The following is a 25,820-nucleotide window of genomic DNA, read 5'->3' on the forward strand; positions in this document are numbered from 1 at the left end:
TGGCAGGGTTGAATTTTCAGCGCCCATCCACCCACTGTAATTCTGACTTCATTCCAATAACATAGGACAAGAAAGTACAAGTTTCTCAAATGCAAGTCTTGAAGTGTAATTATCCCTTGAGCCACTGAAGAAAAATACAGGGAAAACATTTTTCTTTTAAACTGCAGCTTTAAAGATGGAAAGCATTTTCAGTGTATGGAAATGTCTTTTAACCTAGCTCTGCTGGGTATAAAATGAACTTTATTTTGAGTGACAGTCTGCTATTTTCTTCTCAGAATCTTCAGTCTAACTCTATTTCATGGTGTGTCGACTCTCTATATGATTACTCCAATATTCAGGTGCAGAGAAGTAAATGTTTCATGAAAGTGATGTCCCTGTCAGTAGTGTGCATATCATCTGGCCCCCTGAGCTGTCAGTGAACAGATTGTAGAATTACCATTAGAATACAGGAGCCCATAGCTGCAGGCAGTAAATGGAGAGCCGGTAAGCATATGTCACCAGCGTGATATTTTAGCTTCGTATGAATTTGTAAAGTGGAAATAAGCCAGCAGTACCACAGCAACTGCTAACTGTTCTTACTATCCATGTTTCCACATTACACCATATGTTCACAAAATTTGCAGCAAAAAAGGAATAAAAACGGCTTTCCACTTTTGTGAAATATAACTTTGTGAGATGGGGTTTAAAATTTCATTGGTCTAATGCTTTAGAGCTGTGTTTACCCTGATGAAATTTACTTTTTAAGATATCACAGGATTTCTGTGGATGTCTACCTAGGAAATTACATTTAGCTGCCAGCAGGATAAAAACAAGGCACATCTGGTTTGATCCTCTAGGGAGGAAGGTGCTAGATACGTTTGGATTTCAAAGTCAAATTATGTTTTTAATCGCATTCAAGATGCGGTTGGATAGCAGTCCATCCATGCAGGCAGGCAGAGAGTTCATCAGTGTTGGCTTTCACTTTTTGTTATTAACCTTGGCAAATTTTGTCTCTCAAATTTGCTACAATTGTTTTGAATTAAAAAGGAAGGCCCGGGGTAAGTGAAGAGGTACGTTTGCCTTTAATGTCAATTCTTTATTTGCAAATGTTCATTTTAGAAATTACAGGAAGACACCGTGATTCCATTAGGTCTTAAACCACCTAAAAATTATAAGTTCATTACATCATTTTCTGTGGCCCATATTACACTTTTTCTCATTTGTAGTAACATTGAAGGAAACCAAGACTCCTCTCTCTAACTCCCAACACCTAGTGCAAAATAGTAATTGACCAAAATGCTGGTATTTGGACACATATTAAGTCTGAATTACATTCTGCAGATATCTGTTCCTCCCTACCTACTCTGCAATATGAAATGGGAGGGACACCATGTCAGAAGCACATTATGCTTTTAAGAGATGAAGGATTTCATGGCTAGACTTCACGAACGAAGATTTGGGAAGGCTCTATCCACATTTGCTACAGGCACGCTGGTGACTTATGAGGCCAATACGAGACAGACATATCCGATTGCAAAAGCCACAGCAGAAAGACTCTTTGGATGGTATATTCTGCAGAACACGGTTCTTTTTGCGTTGCCTTTTCTCCTCGAGAGTGATCCTGCGTGTGTTCTTGAAGGAGACAGCTGCGTTATAGATGGTAAGAGATGCAGGATACTTAGATACTAAAACAAGATGGGGTAAATTTGGGATATAAGCATTAACCAGATCAGGGCCCTGTTTCTTAAGTGAATAAAGCATATGATGGTCCCTTCACCCAAAAGCTTATCTGGGACTATGACAAGACATTATTATTAGACAGTGAGAAAGAAATTTTTTGCCCTGTGCTTTGACACAGAACAGTAGCTTTTGGTCACCCATTCCCAGCTGCAACATGCACTTATCACCCATTGTCTTGCAGAGGGTAACAGGCACTATGAGCACAACTGTAATTATTAATAATGATTCAACCAATGAATAAAGAGATGGCTATTTTCTTGGCTGGAACATGATAAATAGAAGTAGTGACATCAGAGAAATTTCAGTCTTAATAGCTGACAAGGTCATATCTACTGAGACACATCCCATACACAAAAACTAGAGATGTGTTCAATTATTTCCTTTATGGAAAAAAACCCAAACAAACCACCCAGTCAAATGTCATGACCTTCTGAGCGGCCTTGTAGAGTCATTTATTTGGTAAAGCATTTGGACAAGTTCAGATTTTATTTCTTGGAGGTGAAAAAGAAAACACAGCTCTCTTGTTCTGATTTATTGGCTAGCTGAGTTAATTTGTTCTCTCTATGGGATTATTGCTATGCTGTTTGCTGGCCATCATTTGGAATTGTAAATCTAATTAATTTTATGTGCACCTAGAGCTTTTCTGTGGTAGTCTTTATACTGCTGAAGTATAGATAAATAGAATAATAATAATACATGTATAAAAATAAAGCAAGACCAGGGGGAGGTTACAAATTAGGAGATACTGAAAGACTAAAAAGATGAAATTGCAAACAAAACCAAATCCTCAATCACTGACTGTTCTATGAGGGAATAGTCTCATTGAAATCTGGATTTTTCTTTTTTTTTATATGTGTGTATGTGTGCGTTCAGCGAGGTCCATGATCTATGAATGCACTGAATTTGAAGATTCTACACAACGGCATTGTGAAAAATCACCAATATGCCTTCAGCATACTTGCTTGCTTTCAGCAATTTTCTTGGCTGCAATCAGATAAAAGATATTTGATGACCTTTATTTACCTTAATTTTTCCAAACTGAAGGCTTGCTGCACCTTAGTATAGATAGAAAGGAATTGGTTCACATACCATGGCTGACAAATTGATGGTTCAGATTTGAGGAAAATAACTGAGAGCTCAGATTTCACTGTCAGGGTATTTTACCCCTTGTCCACTCATAATGATTGCATAAATGAATATGCCAGACCTCAAGATCCTAACTTGGAATATGGGGACTAATCAATACGAATGACACCCTACAAACATCTCGATTGTATGGATAATAATGTGTGTTTGTGGCTTTGTTCTTGGCTACTGTTTCAAAGTAAGCACGAGTAACTTTGATTATAATCTCAAGAACATAGCTATGCTTTGTTTGTTCTTCTTGAGCTAACCAGAGAAAATTTGTGGTGTTGGTTTTAGTTAAAGGGCATTGGTCCTAGATTTCTCGTGCTATATGACAGGAAAACCTTCCATTTAAAAAAGGTTGTAAAACAAGAGAGCAGTACTTTCCACCCCTTCTTTTCAATTAAACTTTAACAGAAAAAAAAAGAGCTTATCAGTGCATTAGATGGCATGAAGGAAACTCTCTATAAAATCTACATTTTGAACCTTAATATAGTCTATATATTATTACATTTACACATAACATGGTAATAAGAAGAATGATTTGAGAGATTTTTTTATTTGTGTGTGTATATATACATTTACGGTAAAGGTTTTCATATTGTCCTCTAGTGTTTCAAGTATTCATCAGATAGACATTCCACAAAATCCTGGCTCCTGTTGGATTACTGGTTTATCACTTGGTAAACCATCAGTTGTCATCAGTATCAAAAGCAAAAATAACATGCCAGTCTCAAAGGCCCTTGTTTACATAAAACTCCAGTTTAAAGTATGATCTCTCTGATATGCTTCTCTCTGTATAGATAATTGTATGCAAAGAGGATAGAAATCTTGACAATACTTTTAGATCAACCTGAAAATACCCACTTGTAGCTTTACATTATCTTTTCTGACATGTTTCTGTTGCCTTTTTATTTTTTAGACTTTTTTATCTACACTGAGAATAAAATTGGTTAAAGCTTATTGGGTTCAAACTTCAACTCTGCATAATGTCATTTATTTAATAAGAATGTTTAGGTGGAACCTTTTCTCGCTGTAACAAAAATATTTGAGGAACTCGATAAGATTCTTCAGTATCTATTAATTTTTTTTTTTTTTTCACTGAGAGATTCAATTAGCAGAATCTTTCATTTCAGCATTTCATCATGAAAATTGTGGTTTTCCTCATTTTGGAATCATAGACTTGTTTGGGCTGCAAGTGACATTTGAACAACATCTAGTCCAACTCCCTGCCATGGACAGGAACACCTTCCTCTAAATCAAGTTACTCGGGGCTTCAACAAACCTGGCCTTGAACATTTTCAGGGATTTCCCAGCTTCTCTGGGAAACCTGTTACAGTGTCTCACCACCCTCACATTAAAGAGTTTCTTTCTTATGTCCAATCTAAACATGCCCTCTTACAATTTATAATCATTGTCCCTTGTCCTGTCACTACAAGTCATGGTAAGTCCTTCTTCATCTTTCTCATAAGCACCCTTTACATACTGAAAGGTTACAATAAGGTCTCCCTGGAACCTTCTCTTCTCCAGTCTGAACAAGTCCAACTCCGTCAGCCTTTCCTCATAGTAGAGGTGTTCCAGACCTCTAGTCAATATAGTAGCTCTCCTCTGGACCTGTTGTAACAGGTCTGTGTTGTTCTTATTTTAAAAATCTTCAGTCATCTGCTTTTATTTTAGGTGAAATTTCTCCCACACTGTTTTTAGATGAGATGGATCATTTTGTGTATCTAGAACTTAATGGCGATTGATTATTTATGCATTTTTAATCTAGTAAATAATCACAAAAAAACAACTATCTACCTAAAAAACTGGCTACTTAAAAGTGAGAAAAATGAGTGAAAATAAAACCATCGGCAAATAGCCCTACAACCTTGTCCCGGAGCAAAAAAAGGGGTAGCAGGAGTCAGTAGGGTCTCTGTGAGGAGGATAGAAAGAACTGAAGGGATGTTTGCTGTGAGTAACACCAGCCTAGAAGATGGAAGGGTGGAAGGAAACACTACTTGTTTATTTGGACTTGCTGTTGTGCCCATACAATGTTTTCATCTGTCTCTAAAGCTATGGCTTGGGTAAGTTCCCCTGGTGGCTCTGCAGCAGGACAAGCTCTCTGTATGCTGCATGATATCAAGGGCTTCTGGTTCTGCTTGACCTGACAAGCCATATCTGAAAAGCCTGAGAGCAACTGGATATTTCTTTCCTCTCCAAACGTGTACACAACACTTCATGTTGAACCAAGCATTCTTTCTAAGTAGCTTCAATGTTTATTTCCCTCAGAACATACAGAAAACCATGAAGAACTGGGTGTCCATCAAAAGGTCCTTGGGTTTACACCCCTGCAGAATCAAGACTGAAGGAGACACTATGGAGCTCATCTGCCCTGCAATCAGAGTAGGTCTCAGCTAGCTCATCTCAGTGGAAAGCAAGGCTGAACTGTCCCACCATGGCATAGCTAGTACTCAGAAATCTGTTCTCCATACTTTTTCCACTTGCTCTGAGGAAGTGCAGCAACTGCCAAAACAGGAAGAAAAATCATCACCTAAAATTCACCAGATAAGAGTTCTAGTGGGTAAAACTCTTTTACAGGCTATGTCCATCTGAAATAAGGGTCTTCCTATCAGCTATAAGAACACCAGAATAAAACCGAATCTGATCATATAAATACAAGCTCCAACAGAAACACAGCATATTCCCCACAATGTCTGCAAAGTGTTGAGATTCATGAAACCAGATCTTACATGCAATTACAACATCACCAAGGTGTGCTTGGTGAGGATATCAGTCAGCTTACAGTTCTCTGTGCCCTGGAAGCCTGGAACAACCAAAGAAAAGAACAGTAGACATGATATTTCCTCACTATCAAAAAAAACCCCAAACCCTGAAACACCGGGAAAAAAAAAGAAGATTTATGCTGGGCAAAATGAGTTATTGCTTTTTTTTTCTCCTTGTTTTTTTTTTTACCTTAGGTACTTCTCTGAAGCAGACTTCTTCTTAAACCTGTGCTAGTTTTTAATCACAGCAGCACAAATAAAAACTTTGCAAACATCTGTTTCTGTTTGTGTTTGTATACATTATGAAGCAATTCTTTAAAAAAGAAATCTGTAGGAGAATTTGCTACCCAGGCTGAGGCCTCATTTGCCAAATTCTATCTGGGATCTAATCCTATAGCTGTATAATAAATCCTGAAAATGATGTTTACACTGGAAATGCTGACAGAACTTTCACCATAATTACAGCATGTTACTATAAATACACGTCTGTGCAGCATATATATGTACTGTATCCACACATATACCCTGTATGCAGTGTTTTTATTAGTCATATGGCATTTCATGTTTGACATTTTTTCAGAAGTAGAGATGTTGCAGCCCTGCCCTGAACACAGTCAAACAACAGAGACAATAATAAAATTATTACTATATGTATTGCGACAGATCCACACAGCTGTCACCTTTGATGATGATATATTGATACAATAGACTGCAAGAATAAGCAACTGCCTAATGTATATTGCAAAAGATAAACCTGCAAGTAGGAATTTTGTTCTAATTAAAGGAGAAAAAGACAAATGTGCAGGTGACAGGACTATCTCAATACACTTTTTCTAGCATCTCACAGGAATCTCTCCAAAGCGGGTTTTAACAGCCTTTATGCTTTCTAGAAACTCAGAGGAACATTAAAAATAAAACAAAACAAAACAAAAAAGTTATTGGAAAGAAGCATCCACAAGGTGCCCCAGCACACATTATTCCTGCTCTGTGTGAAAAGAAGAGCTCCATTACAGTATGATATCCCTTAGGGGTATTGTCACTGTTGTCAATCAAAACAAGTTTTTCACGAACACGTTTACTAAGAAAACCTTGTCTTTTTGCGAGGGGCCGCTGTCAAGACTTGTTAGGAGTAAACAAGGCAAGACCCCTCCCGTTTACATTGACATTAGAAGGATGCACATTTAGCTGTTTCTCAGGCTCAGCCTCTCCAGTGTGCAGAATCCTGCAATATGCTGAAGCAGAAAAGCCTGATATGTAAGGACAGGCTTGGAGTGAGTCAGTGAAACATAAACAGACCATACAGGACAAGGAAACCACAATTAGTGTGGGGAGGCAAGCAAGGGGGTTTATCCGTGAAGTTTTCTGAAATACTAATTGCAGTTTCTTTCGTGACAATTAAGACATTTCAAAAGATAAACTAAATAATTCTATATATGCAGAACCGTATATGCAACAACCATTCAGCTTACTGGTCTTATTCTGCATCTCTAGAAGGGCAGGGCTAATTCTAAATCAGCTGAATTAATTTTATCTTGAGTTCTAGTAATAGTCAGTGCTTAGTCTTAAAGACTAAATCCCCAGAGTCATGAGTTTCTAAGATAATCTCATGCTTTATTACAGTAAAAAGCAGAATTTTTGTTGTTATGGTCAAAAATTAGCCTTAGAGGTTCCCCAGGGCTCTTTAATAGGAAAACAAGTAAAAAGTGCCAGAAAGCTTCTTGCAGTTTTAAGCAAAACAATGAGTTTTCTCTTCTTTTTGTATAGACAAGCAAAACCCCAACTCAGACAGCAAAATCAGAAAAGCAAAATAGCAGCAAGCGATAGGAAAAAAAAATTGAAATTGAACTAATTTTTTTAACTATTCTACCTGTAGTAAGATAAGAGATATGAGAATGACATTCCTGTTATAAGTAATGCCTGAAGCATGGAGCAGCTGAGCAAGATTTTTGATAACTCCAGACAGAATGAGACTACAAAAATATCAACTAATCAATTGCTTACTGAATCAACTTGCTGCCTTAGGTCACAGTATTGTTATTTACAAGGTCTGGCCTCTGGATCTCATTCTTACTACCTATGCAGATACCTACAAATTTTCACTTTTTATTGATGTAACAGTACTATTTCATGGAAAAATATGGGAAAAATTATCATCATTTATGGAGTAGACATATAAATGCAGAACATATAAAATTCAATGCTATAAACCTAATCTTATACATATGTCCTTCTAAATTCATATTACTAATTTTAAAAGAGAGGTCATATCACCAGTAACTACTATATTTCACCTTCAGAGAAATCATCCCTTGTAAATATTTTCCACACTTTTTTTTAAATGTGTACTTACAGTGGAAGTATTCCAATACTTTACTTAATTATGTATGTATATATTTGTGTATAAAGGCGGTAAACTGTATTTACTTAAATCTGCATCACTTTTTAATCAGTAGATAAAGGCACTATTGCACCATTTTGGTTGAAACAACTATTATTGATTCTTCATTTCTTGCAAAATATCTTCAGATTTTTGTATCTCATAACTAGAATTAGTAAATGGAAATTGTATTTTCTAGTTATAGTAAACCTAATACCTTTGTATCACAGCTGTCCTATGAAAACATTTACAGTAAAAGAAGTCTGAGGTCTATTTACCTCACATTTGTATTACAAAAAGTTATACCATGACTACAGAAGAAGTGAGAACTACTAGGATATTTTGCTTTGCTTTGTTGTTTTCTTTCATATTGTCCAGAAGTTTGCAAATCTGAATAAAGACTGAACACATATTCAGAACTGAAAACAATATGTGTAACTGTATAGACATTAAATATTCCATAACTGAACTTAGGATTGTCTCTGGGACAAAAGAGTCCAGTTTGCAGGAGGCATCCTTGAGGGAGACAGATCTGGAGAAATGCCTCCAAACAGCAAGGACAGTTGAATTGTTCAAGGGAAAAAGGGCCAAAATAATAATAGCCATTAGCAAAGAGCAAGTACACTACTGGTTTGAGCTGAAGTGGCATGCTGACACAATTCTGCACCGTAGAAAACAATACAGAAATTAGAAAGCTTCATACATAGTCTATGGGGACTGGGAAAAGTTAGATGCAAGAGAATTTTTTTATAACCTAGTCCCATAATATTTCTGAAAGACATTCTTTAAAACACAGGACATATCTATGCTATCTAAATGAAAAAGTGCCAGGCAGTGACTTTGAGCACTGGCTGGGACCGCTAGTCTTCCGCAGTGCATAATTGGTAGCATATTCCCTGGCAGAGTTTTTGCCTGTCCCAGTTACAGTTCTCTGAGACAATGACTGGGCACAGTTCAGGGGATAACTTGTGCCAAGATCATTCCCAAAAGGCCATGTGGAGAAGAATGCAGTGGTTTGGGTATCCCCCAACCTACACTCTCTTAACTTTGCAGCAGTCAACGCTGTACCCTCAAACACTCCCCTTGCCACAAGACACTTCATGCAACACATTCCCACAGCTTCATGTTATAAAAACATCACTCTGGTAGATAACAGTCTTCAGGTCCTTTCACACCCTACAAGCAAAAAAGAAATTAAATATAAAAATAAGGTTCTTTTAAAAAGCCCAGACAAGTTACACGTGTCAGAACATACCCCTAAGACCCTTGGGCCGTAGGACTATGACAGTGGTCTCTGGTCTTGTTTTATTTATTAGTATAGACAGATCAAAGAGACTTTCACTGATATCTATGATGCATGCTACAAGATATCAGATCTCTTGACACACACACAGTACTGAAGATACCACTACACATTTTGGGTTTGTGTTTGTAGTGGTGTTATTGCATCAGTAGCCAATTCAGTAAGACAAATCAGCAATATTTGATGGAAGAAATTTGACAAAATATCAATTAAATGCAAAAAGACATTCCGAGTGTCACAAGCTTTTAATAAGAAACCCACAAAGTTCAAGTCATTATCACCTGAGGTCCCTGGCAGCTGACAGATATGAGGTCAGCTCTTCAAGAGAGCATGGAAATAAAATCAATACACAGACACGCAGTGGTGGCTGTATGTTCACCTCAGGCTATATAGCCTGCTGTGTTATGATGCATAGTATTTCCAATTTCAGTAGCCACTGGTAAATAAAAGAACAATGTGGCTAAAAATTCAGTCCTCTTTGATTCCCCACCTGAAATGAAGAAGAAAGCTTTTTCTAGCTGGTTTAGTTAAGGAAAAGGAAGCAAACACTCATAAAAAGAACACATAGAGAGCAAGGGCACTGGCTGACATTGCTGAATATATTGCACATTTTCTTAACCACTTAGCTACAGCATCTCATTTCACTGCAACACTGTACCAAGCTATTTACTGCGTAAGAAATGTAAGAGAACTGGCACTGTGAGTCTTTGGTGTTGTAACAGAGCATACCAATGAGTAAAAAGAAAATAGATGTTATTGAGGAAATATTGACCTTGCCTAAGTTTCTGACTTTCGTACACTGGAAATTTACATAAACTGTCTGGAACATCCAGATCCTGAGACAGTTCTCCACAATAAGGCCAAATGCTTCCTTTTGGCATCACCTGAGATCAGAAGATAACTTCACCTGCCACCTGTGAAACTGCAGGAGCATAATTTTGTTATCTTTGACAGAATATGTTGTGGCAATGATTAATACTGCAGCAGAATTAACACTTTTTTCAGCTAATTTTCAGCTATTTTTTTTTCCTGAATATCAAAACAATAGAGACTTATTTAACAAAAGTTAGGGATTTTTATGTTCATTTTTATTTTTACTGGGTTTGCATCACAAGGTTTTGGTAGGTGAGGGGGGCTACAAGGGTGGCTTCTGTGAGAAGCTGCTCAGAAACTTCCCCTGTGTTCAACAGAGCCAATGCCACCTGGCTCCAAGGTAGACCCACCACTGGCCAAGGCTGAGCCCCTCAGCAATGGTGGTAGCACCTCTGGGATAAGTGTCCTGGTTTTGGCCAAGGACAGGGTTAATTTTTGGCAATAGCCGAGAAGAGGTGTAGCTGAGGGGCATGGCCACTAATGTTCTTCCATACCACCTCATCACTGCCAGGGATTGGGGAAAGGTACTCTCTGTTCTGAGAAGAAGGGCATTCCTTATCATGGGGAGAAAGCATTGTGGGAAAGAGCCGTTTCCTTGTGTCATACCTTTTGTTATTAATATTGTTGCTGTTGCTGTTTATTTTCTTATCTCATTGCTGTTTCCAGTAAATTGTTCTTATTTCAACCCTGATTTTCACCTTTTGTGCCTCCAATTCTCAACTTTATCCCACTGGATGGGGAAGGTGCAAGGGAAGGGGGGAGCAAGCGGCAGTATAGTTTTAGCAGGACTACTAAATTGGAGAATATCGTTCCTAAACCACAACAGACTTAATTTGACACCCAACTAATGTTAGGTGCTAATGTTGCTGTCATAGCGTCATAAGAGAGTACAACATGGAAGCTGATGACTGCTAAAATTTTCCTAACATTACTTCCTCCATCTTCCCCCTCTCATAAAAAGCCAGTGCACTTCAGTTAAATGTTTGCATAAGTGAGTTCACAAATAACTGAAATACTTTAGAAAACATTTTCCATCTTAAGGCAAAGCATGAAAATTTTTAGTGTAAACCATTAAATGCTTGAGGAAATTATATAGGGATGCATAATGGAAAGTTTCTGGTTGCTTAAATCTACAATAGACATATATATCATAGAATCACAGCATGGCTGAGGTTGGAAAGGACTCCTGGAGGGTATCTGGTCCAACTCCCCTGCTCAAGCAGGACCACCTGAAGACAATTGCCCTCAACTGTGTCTAGATGGCTTTTGAGTATGTCAAAGGATGGAGACTCCATAACCCCCCCTGGGCAACCTGTGCCAGTGCTGGGTCCCTCACAGTAATGACATGTTTCCTTAAGTTCAAACAGAGGCTTCTGTGTTTCAGTTTGTGCCCACTGCCTCTGGTCTGCCAGTTACAGAGAGTGTAATGGTCTGCGGTGGAAGCATATAGAAGCTAATTTACGGATTTTGTTCTAGTGGCTAACCCAGCTGTGTGGTACAGGACAGTTCCCAGAAGAATCTTCAGTTCATCTGAGAGAAAGAAAGACACAAGTCTCCCAGCTGCTCATGGGTTCAGGATTTGGCACTGGACATCTTTAATTCCAAAGGTGTGACAACAAGCATATTTCTTCCAGAATTAACATTCATTTTCATACATCTCAGATGAAGAATTTTAAAATTTTGTAGTGGGTACGACCTGTAGCTTTTCATTCACATTAAACTTTACTGAGCTGCAATTCTTTTAACTTCTCTTACAGCTATTTAATTTCCCTCCCCATCATTACCAGTCATTTTTGTTTGGTTATTATAATTTTCATTTGTTTCTTCTTGCAAGAAATAGAGGAGGATAATAGCTATGTCACAGTGACAGAGTACTAACTCTGGGCTCCAGCCCTGGTGCTGTCATGGCCATGTCACAGGGAGCAAAATATTGGTGGTGCCTGGATGGGTACCTGCACCAGCCCGCTATGGCCATGGAGGACACAGGTGAACAAGGGCTGAGAGAAGAAGGCAGAGAGGAGTGGAAAGGGCAGGAAACCAAGGTCTGCCTGTGGCAGTGGAGGAAGGCTGTTCCTCCTTTGCTTCTCTTGTGTACTGCAGATGGGATATCCAGACAGGGATGTGACCAGACTACAGCATGTTCCTGTCTTCTCCCTCCTCTGCCACTCAGCCAGAGAGTTGCCAGGCTCTACAGGACAGAGAGGCACCCCATCCTGGTCTTACAGCAATCTGGAAGCTTCCCACAACCACGGGCAGAGACAGCTCCACACTCTTTCCCTGTGGCCAAGGGTTAGGCTCCACACGAGCTCCTGGCACCAGCCCTAGCAGTGTAGTGGCCATGTCACAGTGGGAACAATGCTGGTGGTGGGCCCGTGTCATAGTGGGGATGGTGACATGATGGCCCAGGACGAGTGCCTTGTGGCTGTCAGGGAAATATGGGATGGACAGTCCTGGTGTGGGGCTGGTAAAGCCCCAGGCAGGGAGACTTCCCATGCTGACAGAAGGTAGATGCTCCATTTGTTGATACTTCTGTCTTTGACTGCCACAGACCCAGACAGAGCTACAACCAAATTATGGTACATGCCAGTCTTCTCCCTCCTCCAGTACTCAGCTGAAGAGCACTGCAAATTGTACTAGGACATGAACCTAAGCTTAAGTAAACATCCATAGCTTCATTCTGTACCACATCATGGTCCTACAGGTGGCTGGAGAGTTTCCACAACTGTGGATGAAGGGAGCTCTACACCACCCACCATCTCTGTACCCTGTCATGGTCCTAGATGCAGCTGGAAGGGCACCAGAGCTATGGACAAAGGGAGTTCCATGCTACCCCCCCTTTCCTGTGTGAAACTTCTCTGTATCTAACCTCCTTACAAACATGCAAAGGAAAACTAGAATTCACCTTGTGAAAAAGACAAGTCTAGAACTTCATCAGCATTATTTGTCTTAATTAAAATCTGCAATGGAAGCATCTATGTACTATATACTAGCACCAAAATATCTGCCTTATCTATTTCCTGCTGATTTCCTAGATATTTGTTCTCTCAGACAGAGCAACAGCAATTTATTAATATTTATTCTTAAGCCCTGAGGACAGATTTACACTTCTCAGGAGGGAATGCATATATATGGATTTATGTATATGTGTGTATATATAGATATTCATTTGCATATATATATTAGGTGCATATTATACGCATAAAGGGAAAGTCACCATAAGGAAACAATGCCAGATTTTGAAGACAACTCACCTAACAACTATGAAATGACTGTACCTGCAGCCCTAACTCTGCCTGCTGTATATGTGGATCCATTAGATGAAAGCATGCAGAGAATGAGAAAGACTCCATGGTCTGAGGCAGTGGAGATAGTTGTGCCTGTTTATTGAAAGAGAAGATTTCTTTTTCTTTTACTCTTTAATTTTTACCTTATTGATTTTTTGCTTTTTCTGTTTGATGAATATTGATTGTACTCATGCAGTGTTGCACTCATACTAGCACTTTTTTCTCTCTTTTTTATTCACTGCGGTAATTTACTTGGGGTATGAAAACTGCTGAGTGTCACAGAATCACAGTATCACAGAACTTGGAAGGCACCCATTAAGATCACCCAGTCCCTCCCCAGAGAAGGGTCAAATACAGCAGATTGAGTGTGCCCTCAGCAAGTCAGCAGTATCTGCTGATACACCAGAGGGTTGCGCTGATACACCAGAGGGACCCCAACAAGCTGGAGAAATGGGCTGACAGAAACCTCCTGAAGTTCAACAAGAAGTCCTGCACCTGAGGAAAAACAACCCCGTGAACCAGTGTGTGCTGTGGGCCACCCAGATGGAAAGTTTCTCTGCAGAGAAGGACATGGGGGTCCTGGTGGACACCAGATGGAACATGATCCAGCAATGTGCCCTTGCAGCAAAGAACAGCGATGGTATTCTGGGCTGCATTAGGGAAAGTCTTGCCAGCAAGTCGAGAGAGTTGATCCTGCCCCTTTATTCAGCTTTGCTGAGGCCACACCTGGAGTACTATGTCCAGCTTTGTGTTCCTCACTACTACAAGGAACCTACTGTATTGTCCCATCAGCAGATAAACGGTGGTTAACATCTCTCACAAGGACAATCTTGAGGCTTCTTCCAGTTGTTTGAAAAAGGTTCTCAGCAGAGTCATCACCTGTCTCCAGGTGGAGCTCTGTGCATTCCTGCTTCTCTCACACATCAAGGGCAACTCTTCCTCCTCATCAACCCACCCTGCCCTTATTTAGAGCTGATACCCCTCCACTGCAGCACTCCATTCATGTGAGCCGTCCTGTCACTTGTCTGTGGTTGCACCAAAACCACAGCCCTGCTTGCTCCCCGTGCTGCTGGGTGTAGGCATTTGGGATCCGGCTTTTCTTGTGCTGATTTCCTAGGAAGGGCATGAGAGCTTCCCCCCCTTACACCCTCTTTTGTTATTTCCAAGGTGTCCCCTGTCCATATCACCCTGCACCCTTTGCTTAAAAATCATAGAATCACAGAAGGGTTTGGGTTAGAAGGGGTCTTAAAGATTATCTAGTTCCAAATCCCCTGCCATGGGCAGTGATGCCACCCAGGTTGCTCAGAGTCCCATGCATCCTAGTTGTGAACTCCAGGGATGGAATACAAAGCCAATCCACAACCCCTGCACTTCACTGTCCGCCTTCTCTTCCTTCTCTTCAGCTCCCCTCCTCCTCTCCCAGCAATTCCCAGTGTAAATCCCTACACACCAGCTTGGCCAGCCTGCGGACAACGATGGCTCTGCTGCCCTGTCCAGGTGGATCCTGTCCTTTCTTGACAGCCCGCCATCTCCGCAGCCGAATCTCCGCCGCCAACACCGTCTGTCGGAACCGCAAGCCCCTTGCCCCCTTCCTGAGCTCCCCATCCTTGAGGGGGGACCGCCGGGACGCCCCCGGGACCCCCCAGGCGGGCGGCGCAGGGCGGGCGGGGCCAAGCGGGCTGAGGGGGCCGCCGGCTCCCTCTCCTGGCCCCGCGGCGGCACGGCGGGACATGGGCCCTGCTCTGCCCACAGGCAAAAAAACCCTCCAGATTTGAGGGGTTTTACCGAGGCATTCGTATTCCCCATTAACCCCTGGCTTCCCGAAACAGAGCGCCTTTTCTCTGCATGTGTTAATTCAACACAGATAGACTTAGCGCTGAGTGTCTCCTGATTCCTGAAGGGGAAAAAAACTGCTGAGTCGGGCACTCTGAGCAAGTGGGAAAATTGGGTTCAAAACCTCTCATGAGGAAGAAACAAATGATTCCTTGTCCTGTGTTTTCTTGATACGTGTGCTAAACACCAAGCTCTAATGGGAATGGGAACAGCTTCTGCATTTAATGAGACTAAACCTGCATTGTTATTATACTGGCCTGAGATTAAGCTCCTGATTCTGCATCACAAGTGGAGAGAGGCAATATTCAGTCTTAAGGAATTGTCAGGGATTTAGAAAGGGCTGGCAACTCAGAGGAAAAAAACATGTAAATAAAATATATCACCTTTTTTTTATCAAATCATGGAAAATTTGGAGAGACTCAAATGTGACAGCAGTCTGCAATTGTCTCAAAAAAAGTCAGTAGTGTTTTCATCTAGCTCTACTGTAACTGTAACAGTGTTGCTGAGCAGCAGGTAACTGGACATTATTTGGTGCATTGACTCCATGACCTTTATAAAACTTATGCAAACAAGAAGACCAATAGTGAATTTATGACAAAAGATTAGGGGGTTTGTCTATAGGGAAAATTCAAGAAAGATTCACTCTTTTAAGTGGATTATCAAAACCTCATTAAGCTTTGAGAATCCCCTTATTCAGTATTAAATTGTCTTTACACTTACACTGAGTGAGTTTTAACACTTTAAATTCACACCTTTAGTGTATTTGGATTGATTTTCCTCAGTGTCCCTGTTTAGAAAGATCCTGAACAATTGGATCTTAGGCAGTTTGCAGCAACACAAAAGACTTTAAGATTCATCCTCTTGATCCAGAACCGAGGTCATTACTGTCACTGTGGTGAGGAATCTTTCCTGTACTGTCTGCACTGTAGTATCAGATCCTGTCTAGAGATGAAGACTTAAAAGCAAGATTTAGACCTCCATATGAAAGTTAAGGTAACAAGTGCCAGTACAAGAGCAAATGGCCTCAAGTTGTGCCAGGGGAGGTTTAGATTGGATATTAGGAAAAATTTCTTCACTGAAAGGGTAGCCATACATTGGAACAGGCTCCCCAGGGAAGTGATGGAATCATCATCCCTAAAGTGTTAAAAAACACATGGATATGGCACTTGAAGATATGGTTTAGTGGTGACCACAGCGGTGCTGGCTTAATGGCTGGACTCAATCTTAGTGGTCTTTTCCAACATTAATGATTCTAAGCCTATTGAAGTTAGTCACTGTCCTGAACTTCTTTGTAAATATAGGAGAATGCCAGTATCAAAGTCTACAGGAACACTCTCTACTTATGGTTGCACTGACCGCATGAGTCTTCATTGCAATTGTTGAAGCCGCCATAGAAGTTCAGCCTCTGGGGACTCAGTTCGACTGCCTGAACTTATGTCTCACAAGACAATTGATGTTGAGACTTATTCAACATATTCACATGAGAACAGCAGATAAGATGGACATATCCTGAATGAAAAAAAACACTAGGGCCCCCCAGATGAAACTAGATACTGATGTTTAGTTAAGCAAAATGCACCCTAAGTCTTCTGTACTAGAAACAGCTGATCATTGTTTCACCTTTATTGACCACAATGGCAGGTCAGACACATCCTGTAACTTCAAACAAATACATTCACAGGCCTTAATTTTGAACTTAATTAGAGTTCAAATTAGTGGTTTTGGTCTTGGTTTTGGTTGTTTTCTGTTTGTTTGTTTGTTTTTTTAATTCTGATCTGAGTCAGATGTTTGATATGCATTCAGCTGAATTTCACATATAGCAGGGTTTTAGGTAAGACACAGGCACCCATATCCCCTGAACTTGTGTGACCAAGTAAGGATATGTCAGTCTCAGTCATGAGGAAGAATCTTATGAATTTTGTGTCTGCAGAGCTAAGCAACTTGTAACCTTATTCTTAACATGAACTAATTTTAGGCACTCACATCCCAGTATAGATGGAATTGCAGTGGGCTGGATCTTCTCTGGCATATCTGTCTTTCAGACTGGCACAAAGGACATAGGACTGCTTCTGACAATCTCTGCTCACTCATTTTTCCATTGCTGGAATTTTGTGGGTGAATAAAGTTTCCTACGAAAAAAAAAAAAGAAAAAAAAAACTGAGTGATTTTCTACTAGCCTGTTGCTCAGATATACTCTTATGTCCTACATAAGCAAATTCCTACATGGATAATACCAGTGAGAAAAAAAAGAGCAAATAGATTTTCTTAAAGGACAGTCTTGTCCTGTGAGTTCTTTTCAGATAACTCAGCTTTTTCTTCAGGGACAAAACCAAATAAATTTCATGTCCCCTAATAGTTTTGGGAACAGTGGAAAAAATAGTGGAAGAGGTGGGACTGGAGTGGCACTCTTCTCTTGTAACTTCCACCGATGCCTTGATTTTATGACAAGCTGAAAAACTCAGATGTGCCGTTACTCGTCTGGTCTGGGATAGGAAAAAATACTGGGAGCAGGAAGGCGCCCTGTGTGTGCGCGCCCGGGCGGAGCGGGAGGGGGGCGGCAGAGGGCGCACGGCCCCGGAGCATCGCTCGGGGGCTCCGCCGGGGGGGCAGCCCCGGAGAGCTGAATGCTGGACAAATCTGCGAGCATCCCAGCCCCGAACAGTTGCGATCCTTGGCTGCCGTCCCAACAGCCCTTCCGTGCAGGCAGACTTTCGCTCGAGCTGCCGAGCGGCGCTCGCGCAGATCAGGTTTCAAAATTGGGATCTAATTTTAAATGAGATGTCAAAAACCGGGACTGACAAACAGTGGGAAAGACTGTTAAGGGGCAGACCACAGGTAATCTCTGTGAACAGCTCGGCAGCCATGCTGACAGCTGGGAACGGGAACCCCGGAGCGCTAACGTGAGATCTCAGACTGCTCCCCTGACCTCGGACAAACTGCTCGGGGCTTCTTCCTTCAGGTGTTGAGCTCCTCCTGAAATGCTGCTGAACAGTTTGACAGGATCAGTGGAAGTCAGGAATGTTATTTCATTCTCGTGAAGCACTCGGTAACCTATGGGAGCCGTTTTCCTTCCTCACTTTCTCTACATATGAAAGAACTCACCTTATGGAATAAAAAAAACCAGGACTACAGAGCAAAGTACTGTAGTACTCCCTCATGAAATGATGCATTTCAGTAGCATCACTGCATTTGACTAGGGCTCTTGTGTTTTCTTTTTCTTGCTCTTTTTGGAACATTACAGACCCTTGAAAAAGTCTCCAAGCCAGAAGCAGAGAAGTCTGGCTGTGCAGAACGGAAGAAAAGTGGCTAAAACAGCCAGGCAGACACTGTCTTGGAAATACAAAAAGTATATATAAAAGCACTGAATTAAAATAAGCAGTGTCCACTGTGTCCAGATTAAATGGTCTGGATAAATGCAATCACTAGACAGACATAACAGCACCAGCTCAGATGAAGCCAAATCGTCTCCTGTTTAGAAACTCGGGTAGCAATCTTCAGCTGGACAGCTAGGCAGCAGTAACAGGAAAACTCATTTGTCAAGGATGAACTAAGGATTTGTCTTTACTCACCTTTTTAATTTTTCATTTTTTCTCTCTCTTTCTGTTGTGGTGGTGGTTTTTTGTTTTGTTTTGTTGTTTGTTTGGTTTTTTTTAGATAAAGAGTTAGGAAAAAGTACGACAGCAGAGACAGTCTGCTTTACCGGACTACCTGAAGAGTGGTTGTTTGAAGGCTTCTACTTGAGTCCTAAAGCAGGGAAGGCAATAACATAGTGCAATGGGATGTAGGTTTTTGACGAAGAAATATTTCTCATTATCTGTGAAATTTTTCAATAGTCAATGCTTTTAATTTTAAAAAGGACATTTTCTGTCTGACTGAAGAAGATGCAGACATTGTAGAAGAAACTAAAAAGATCCAATTAAGAACCAATTTCCTCTATATCCTCAGCTCATTTCAGATTGCCACTGTCAGTGTCTTTCCTCACCTCATTCCCTCCTAGACATGAAACCAAAACCCAGATTTCCCTCACACATGATTTCCCACAGTACATTCAACAGTATTTTGGTCCACTCTTTACTACCAGATTATTTGGTTATTTCTGATCTATCCTGGTTGTTTTTTCTTCTTTCTTTGTGTATGATGAGCGTTTCTGTCATTCTGCATGCCTGAAATGGATGTTGACTTCCAGATCATTCCATAAGTCAGGGAATAGAAATCTGGGCTCAGACTGCAATCCGAGAAGGACTCTTTATATGTACAGATTTTCCCATTGTCTTCATCTATAACACTATGCAGCACCAACACACTACGAGTGCAACCAACTCATAGGTTTTAAGTTCACACATGTTAGGGTGACTTGCTGAATTAGAGATCGAAGTATTTGGCATTTTATAGATTATTAGACTATCTAGAGGTAGAAACTATTAGCAAATAGTTAAAAAGAAAAGATAATCGATGATGCTTTCATTAGAGAGAGAAAAAAAAAAAGAGAAGGTGTTATCAGTGCCAATCAAGGTTGAAGACTGAAATCTTGAGCAATTCTGAAGTGAGGAATTTGTTTTCAATCCTTTCCTTCTAGCAGTATTATAGAGACTGAAATCCAGGTCCCTGATTAACCCCTGAGTAAAGAATAACCTTCACCTAGAGAGCTCTACTTTCAAAAGAGTTGGCCCCTGTAACAAGAGCCTGTTCAATTATTCTTCTTCAAAGAGTGCAGGCAACCAAGAATGTCAGCTTCATAGAAGGAGCTATAATTTTGAAGCAACTTCCTGTTTGTCGAACTTTTTTTTTTAATCTTGGTGTTGTAAATGAAAGGAAACGTCACAAAGGAGATTTTTCTTTTTTTTTTGTTCCATATTACATTTTGCAGTTGCAGAAGCTTACAAATGAAGATTGTTTTCTGTTGTTGTTTATAGATTAAAAGTGAGCAGACTCTTTATGCATACGTAGCTACCAAATACCTGATAAATTCAGATCTGCCAGATAATATATCACAGTGTTCTGGTTCAAAATCAAATAATGACCTCCACTTAAAAAAAAAAGTAAAGAAAAGCCGAAACCAAGAAAGGAACCCAAAATCACACACAGAAGAAAAAGACACACAGCTGGTGGGTTTAGACATGAAGTATCTCCCTGCAAGAAGTCAGCCTGTCAAAATCTCTCTCTCTTGGCAAGGTCCCAGAAGGGGAGTATTTTCACAAAGATGAAAAGAGTGTTAAATGCTAACATTCTTCCAGATTGGATACGCATTCTTTCTTATACATATTTTTGTTATGAAACAAATGCATTTTGGTAAAATTAGGAATGTGTTTCAGTGTTTCCTCCTCTACTGTATATTTTGTGTGATAATATGGCACTGATTTCCTATCTAATTTAAACCAGTTTAAAATAACTGGTAACATCTAGTAGCTTTCTATTCTTCCAACCTTTATTTTCTCTTCAGTGTGTTTTAATGCAGAGAGGGGAGTTGGCTGAGGTTATTTACTTTTTGTTACTTTGTTTTAGAATAAGAAGACAAGGGCTTTGACCTTCTCCCTTCTGTTCATGACTTCCTCACCATCATCAAGCTTTTGTCCCAAATTCTGTGGCAGAAAGAAAGGTTTAGATTTAAACTCTGATGCTTTATGGTCTGAGATTCAGTTCTTGAAGGATAATAAAAGTCTTTATCAAATGATATGCTGGTTTCTGCAAACATTCCTTCAGTATTGGGAAGCTAGAAGATACATGTACTCTTTCTTTGTCAGCCCTTATATTTTACAACATTTTTGATTTGGGGGGCCAAAATTAGTGTTTCACTAGATATCAAAACAAAGCAAAACAAAACCAACAACAGGAAGAACAAAAGAAGAGAAAAGGAAAAAAAAAAAGAAAATAAGAAAACCAAATCTATAATCTCCTCCCCAAATACATGCTCTTCAGAACTTCAGAACAAATGGGTAGGTGAACAGTATGCACATGAACAGACACTTTCACAAATATCCCTGTAAACCTAAACCGTGCTCTTTGGGGTGTACAGGAGCTGTGCAATAAGGGCAAGCTTAATCTCAGAGGCTGAAAAGCTGCAGCCTGATAACATTAAACATGCTCAGGTAGTACTGGATACACATAATATGCAGATATCAGGTACTACTCTCATTAGAAGACTGGATCTTTGTCTTGTCTTTTAAATTAATTTTTTTGTTTTCTAGCATAATAGCCTTTTTCAAATGCTTATGCTTTCCAGGAAAATAGGTTATTTTATTCAGCCTAATGTGTTTTCCTAATTCCCGTTTTTCCTACATGATTATTGCCATTTTAAATAAAGCAGTCTTCACAAGATAGTGTCAATTAGACAATCAAGCTTTTACAGATCACAAACACTAGGCTATAGAAATAGGTAGGTGGAACATGGTTTGGAAAAGAAAATACACTAAATTAATGAAATTAATGTGATTTTTTACCCTCCCATCTCTATCTAGAAAACAATATATGTGCTTTGTTTTAAACACATTCTAACACTCAATTCCTAATCTGAGAAGGAAAACCCACCCTCTACTGTGGGTAAGCTTCCACTCCAAGCAAAGCATCCACCAAAGCAATTGTAGCTGACATTCCCTCAGGATCACTCCTAGCATGTGCAGCCTGCGAGTTTCCTTGGAAACTGCCATGCAGCAAGCATGAGATTATGGCACATGACTGCTAAACTGTAAAGCTTTAGCCAGGAAAATAAAGGAATACAAGAATGCGAAACAGGACGGCAATCTACCTCTCAAGGACAGTAACTGCTGATTTTTAACCTGAGGCTTCTAGTAGCCAACAGATTGATTCTATGTAGTCATAAAAGATAAGGAACTAAAGCAAATCTGTCATTTATAAGCTTATGCTCATTCCATAACAGCCTGGTTTTCTACTAGGAGGGGGTAAAACTGAAAAGCAACCTGAAAAATCACATCTCCAAAGACCTTCTACAAGAAGTCAGCTGTGAGGCCTTACGACATTTTCCTTAGGCTGAGCTAATCTGGATAAACTACCACATAGAGCCACTTTTTAAAAGAGGCATTCCCTCTCCTGATTATATGGTTATACACTGTTTATACAGTGCTGAAGATTAGACCGTGAGAATGGCCACAGTGGTCCAGCCAAGTAGCTACCAAACTCACCAGCCTGTATCTGACAGAGTCTGTAATAAATAAACTGAAGAAGAACATAAGTACAAAGGAAAAATGTGATTCTTTGTATTCAGGCACTTTTTAGCCCTTGCATTGAAAACAGTGACCAATTGTTATCTATTCACCTTCTTTCTACTAATGATTTTACAGCTCCTCTATCAGATTCCCCTCCAGTCATCCCAGTTTGAGGCCAGAGAGCACTAGACTCATTGTTTTACAGTGCACTTTTACATGCAGTTTGTCTGTGGTGATGTCAGCTTGGAACATGCATTTTCTTGTAGCTTTATTAGGCGAGACTGATTACCTGGGTCCTCAAATATATAATTTAGCCTGGGGGCTTTGTAGTCTCCATATGAATTTGACCCAGGATATACAGGTCACAGGAAAGCTTAATGATATGGGTATTTAGATGTTCTATGGGAGCCCAACTTTGTTGTTGCCATCCCCTCGCAGCAGTAGTTATTACGCTCGGCCTCAAATTCATTCATATTAACTTATACTGACTTCAAAGGTTCTGATTTAAATCCCACCTCCCCTCGCTGATTCTGGGAATCTCCTGCATCCCTCCAGACCCTGCCAGGAGCCTGTGGCTCTGGAGCTGCTGGGGCACCCACCCAGAGCCATCTGGCGTCTGCCCGTGGTCCTCGGGGGCACCGCTCACTGAAGGACAGCTGCCCAAAACAAATGGCGACCTCTGTCATCTGGGCCATCAATTGTTACAACATCTGGCAGCTGGCTTTCTTATGAGAACTGACATTTGGTTGCTTTGGACCAAGGATTTTAAGATCCATGGGCCAAAGTAGAAAATGGGGCAGATCCCAATTTTTTATTTTTTTTAATAAGTACTTCAAATGTTTTGCAGTCTTTTGGAATAGCAAGAGAAAAAACTCAAAGCAAATCATAAAATTATTGCAGTGAGAGAATCCTTTTGATAAATTTTTGCTGGTCTTATCCCATTCCTGCCTTGAATGAATATTTTGCTGCAGCTGCAAAAGCTTCTCTAAATTCTGTTACAGAGACTCTTCCACATGTCAGTGGTGCATTTAACCAAATGTAGTGACTAGAATTATTGTCTCCACTGAATGTTGGTGCTTGGCCATGTGAGCTTCTATCCAACTTTACATCTGCACCCATGTATACAATAGCAGCAAGCTGGTCTGACTCCCTGTGCTCCCTCTGTCTTCTCATAACTTTTCTTCACAAGCTAAATACAACAAAAAAATCAGGGTGCCTTTAAATTTGAAATATTTCAATGTGCTAAAAAGTGTCTTTGGTCTTTTGCTGCATTCACAAAACAATTTGAAAAAAAAAGAATTGAGAAGAGGGATATCCTTGAAATATTGGCAAAGCTAGTAGTGAACTTTGGAAAATTGCATTCAGGTATTGTGTACATTTTTATTGTGTTACTTCAGTCTCACAGATGGCTGCAAATAAAATAAATGTTTAACATAAAATATTTATTTTAAGCTACAAACATTGTCTTTAAAAGATTCCTTCCTTAAACTCTAGGGTTTCGACAGAACACAGAAAAAAAAGCAAATGACTATCAAATAAGCAACTAAAATAAACTTTAAAAAAATAATCTTTCAAAATGAGAAATAAATATTATTAACCACGAAGTAAAAGAAAACAAAATAAAATATAAATGTGACCAACATGTAGATATAAAGAAACATAGAGGTTATTAAATTGTATAGGAACAAATTTATTATTTAAAATCTACTAACTGCAATAGCTAATGCAGACTTTTAGATCTAATTGAACTAATCAGCATGAGCAGATACTAAGGTGCAGTGGCTGCACTGATTTATTAAAACACAAACCTTCAAATAGTTAATTCCAGAGGAACAAAAAAAAAAAATCTAAGTGCAAATACTTATATTTCTCTGTGTTGAGGTTTCATCTGGGCTTCCTGTGAAAAATGGAGACGGAAAACAATACTGTCGAGCTACACAGCCCCATTTCAAGTACCTCGCTGCAGCAGTCAATGACGGAGTCTGAAATGGAGTTAGGCTTGTTTAGCATGCCTGCAGGGTCACGCGGAGTGACCCGGTCCCCTCTGGTTTCACTTAAAGCTCAGATTTTCTCCATGAAGATAACGTGTTCCTCTGATATTTAGTTACCTGGTCTCCAGAAAGACCTCATTTTTCATGGTGTGATTTTTAACCTTTGTTTAAGATGTCTTTTTTTTAACGTAAACTCTTTTAACCTGATATATTTCCTTGAAGAACATGTGTTGCAAAGAAAATGTTTGGTTATTGAAACATCTTAACAAATCAAAGTTCACTGTAGTTTTAGCTTGCTAGGCTATAAAGGGGTGTTAAGGCAATCATTAAGTGTTCTTGCTTTAATTTCTTTTGATATTTTGTGCTATAAACATATGAATATTCATATAGATAAACTGATTCTGTATGTTCTTATTCTGAGAGCTTTTGTACTGAAATAAATCATGAGCTAGCACTTCCATGGCTTTTTATTTAATTCAAAACATTTGATTCGTGATAAACTGGCAAACAATTTTTAATAGATTAAATTATGACAGAAATTGTCATGAAAAATGCCAGCAAACAGCTCAATTGCCTTCTGAGTGCAAAATGCTCCAAAGTATTGTTTGTATACTGAAGGCTTTTTGAGGGAACTGGAAAATTATTTTTTTTTGCCAACTTCCCTGGCTTAAATTTGTATCAGGTGGGGTATAGGTTGGCACTGGGAGAGGACCTGGCTGAGTGCATTTGGTTGAGAACTTGCTTCTGTTTGTCTGACAGGCACAAAGGCACACTGGATGCAAATGTCTGTGCAAGTACTTTCTGCTTATCAGGAATGGCAAGTCCCAGACCACCTCCCTGTCCAAGTGCCCCCTTAAGAGGCCTGATTGGCATGTGAGGAATGCGAGGATTAGTGATGTAAACTGCAGCAGATCCGAAGTTTAAGGAGGGCAGAATCTATTTAAATATGTCACTGGGAGTTTGGAGTTTGCATTTTCCTATTTCACTTTTTTCAGTGTTGTCTTCCTAAACCTCCTGACTAGTACTTTGAAAACCTTGCTTGCTCTCCCAGTCACAGGAACAGTCTGCCCCTGCACTGCTCCTTAGCATCCCTATTTTGTCCATCCATCTATGCCTTATCTCTCAATCTGCTTACTTGTTTTTATTTTTAAGAGAGGGAGGGTATGGTGTGTAGTTGACATTGTAAAGCAGATATTTTGGGCATTGGGCCTATACTTGAGAAATGACAAACAATTCAGAGCATCAGTGCCTGCACAAACATGAAGCCCTTTGACCACAGAACCCTACCAAATCCCTTCCATTTGCAAAGTCCCTCCCTGAAAAAAGCACAACTGGTGAAATCAATGCAGCTACTCATCACCTCTGAGATCATGGTTTTACATGAGGATTT

The 25,820-nt window shown here is 39.9% G+C and overlaps 1 long non-coding RNA gene across 1 annotated transcript; it reads right to left on the minus strand.

Moving 5' to 3' along the window:
• Positions 1-5,153: 5,153 nt before the first annotated feature.
• On the minus strand, positions 5,154-12,495 carry LOC108498862. The gene is made up of 3 exons (XR_001875332.1): positions 12,386-12,495; positions 9,022-9,162; positions 5,154-5,349 (listed from the first exon to the last, which is right to left on the minus strand). It is a non-coding gene; the product is annotated as an uncharacterized LOC108498862 (long non-coding RNA).
• Positions 12,496-25,820: the final 13,325 nt, after the last annotated feature.

Source organism: Lepidothrix coronata, unplaced genomic scaffold, assembly GCF_001604755.1.
Source record: "Lepidothrix coronata isolate B3197 unplaced genomic scaffold, Lepidothrix_coronata-1.0 Scaffold65, whole genome shotgun sequence".
Taxonomy (NCBI): Eukaryota; Metazoa; Chordata; class Aves; order Passeriformes; family Pipridae; genus Lepidothrix; species Lepidothrix coronata.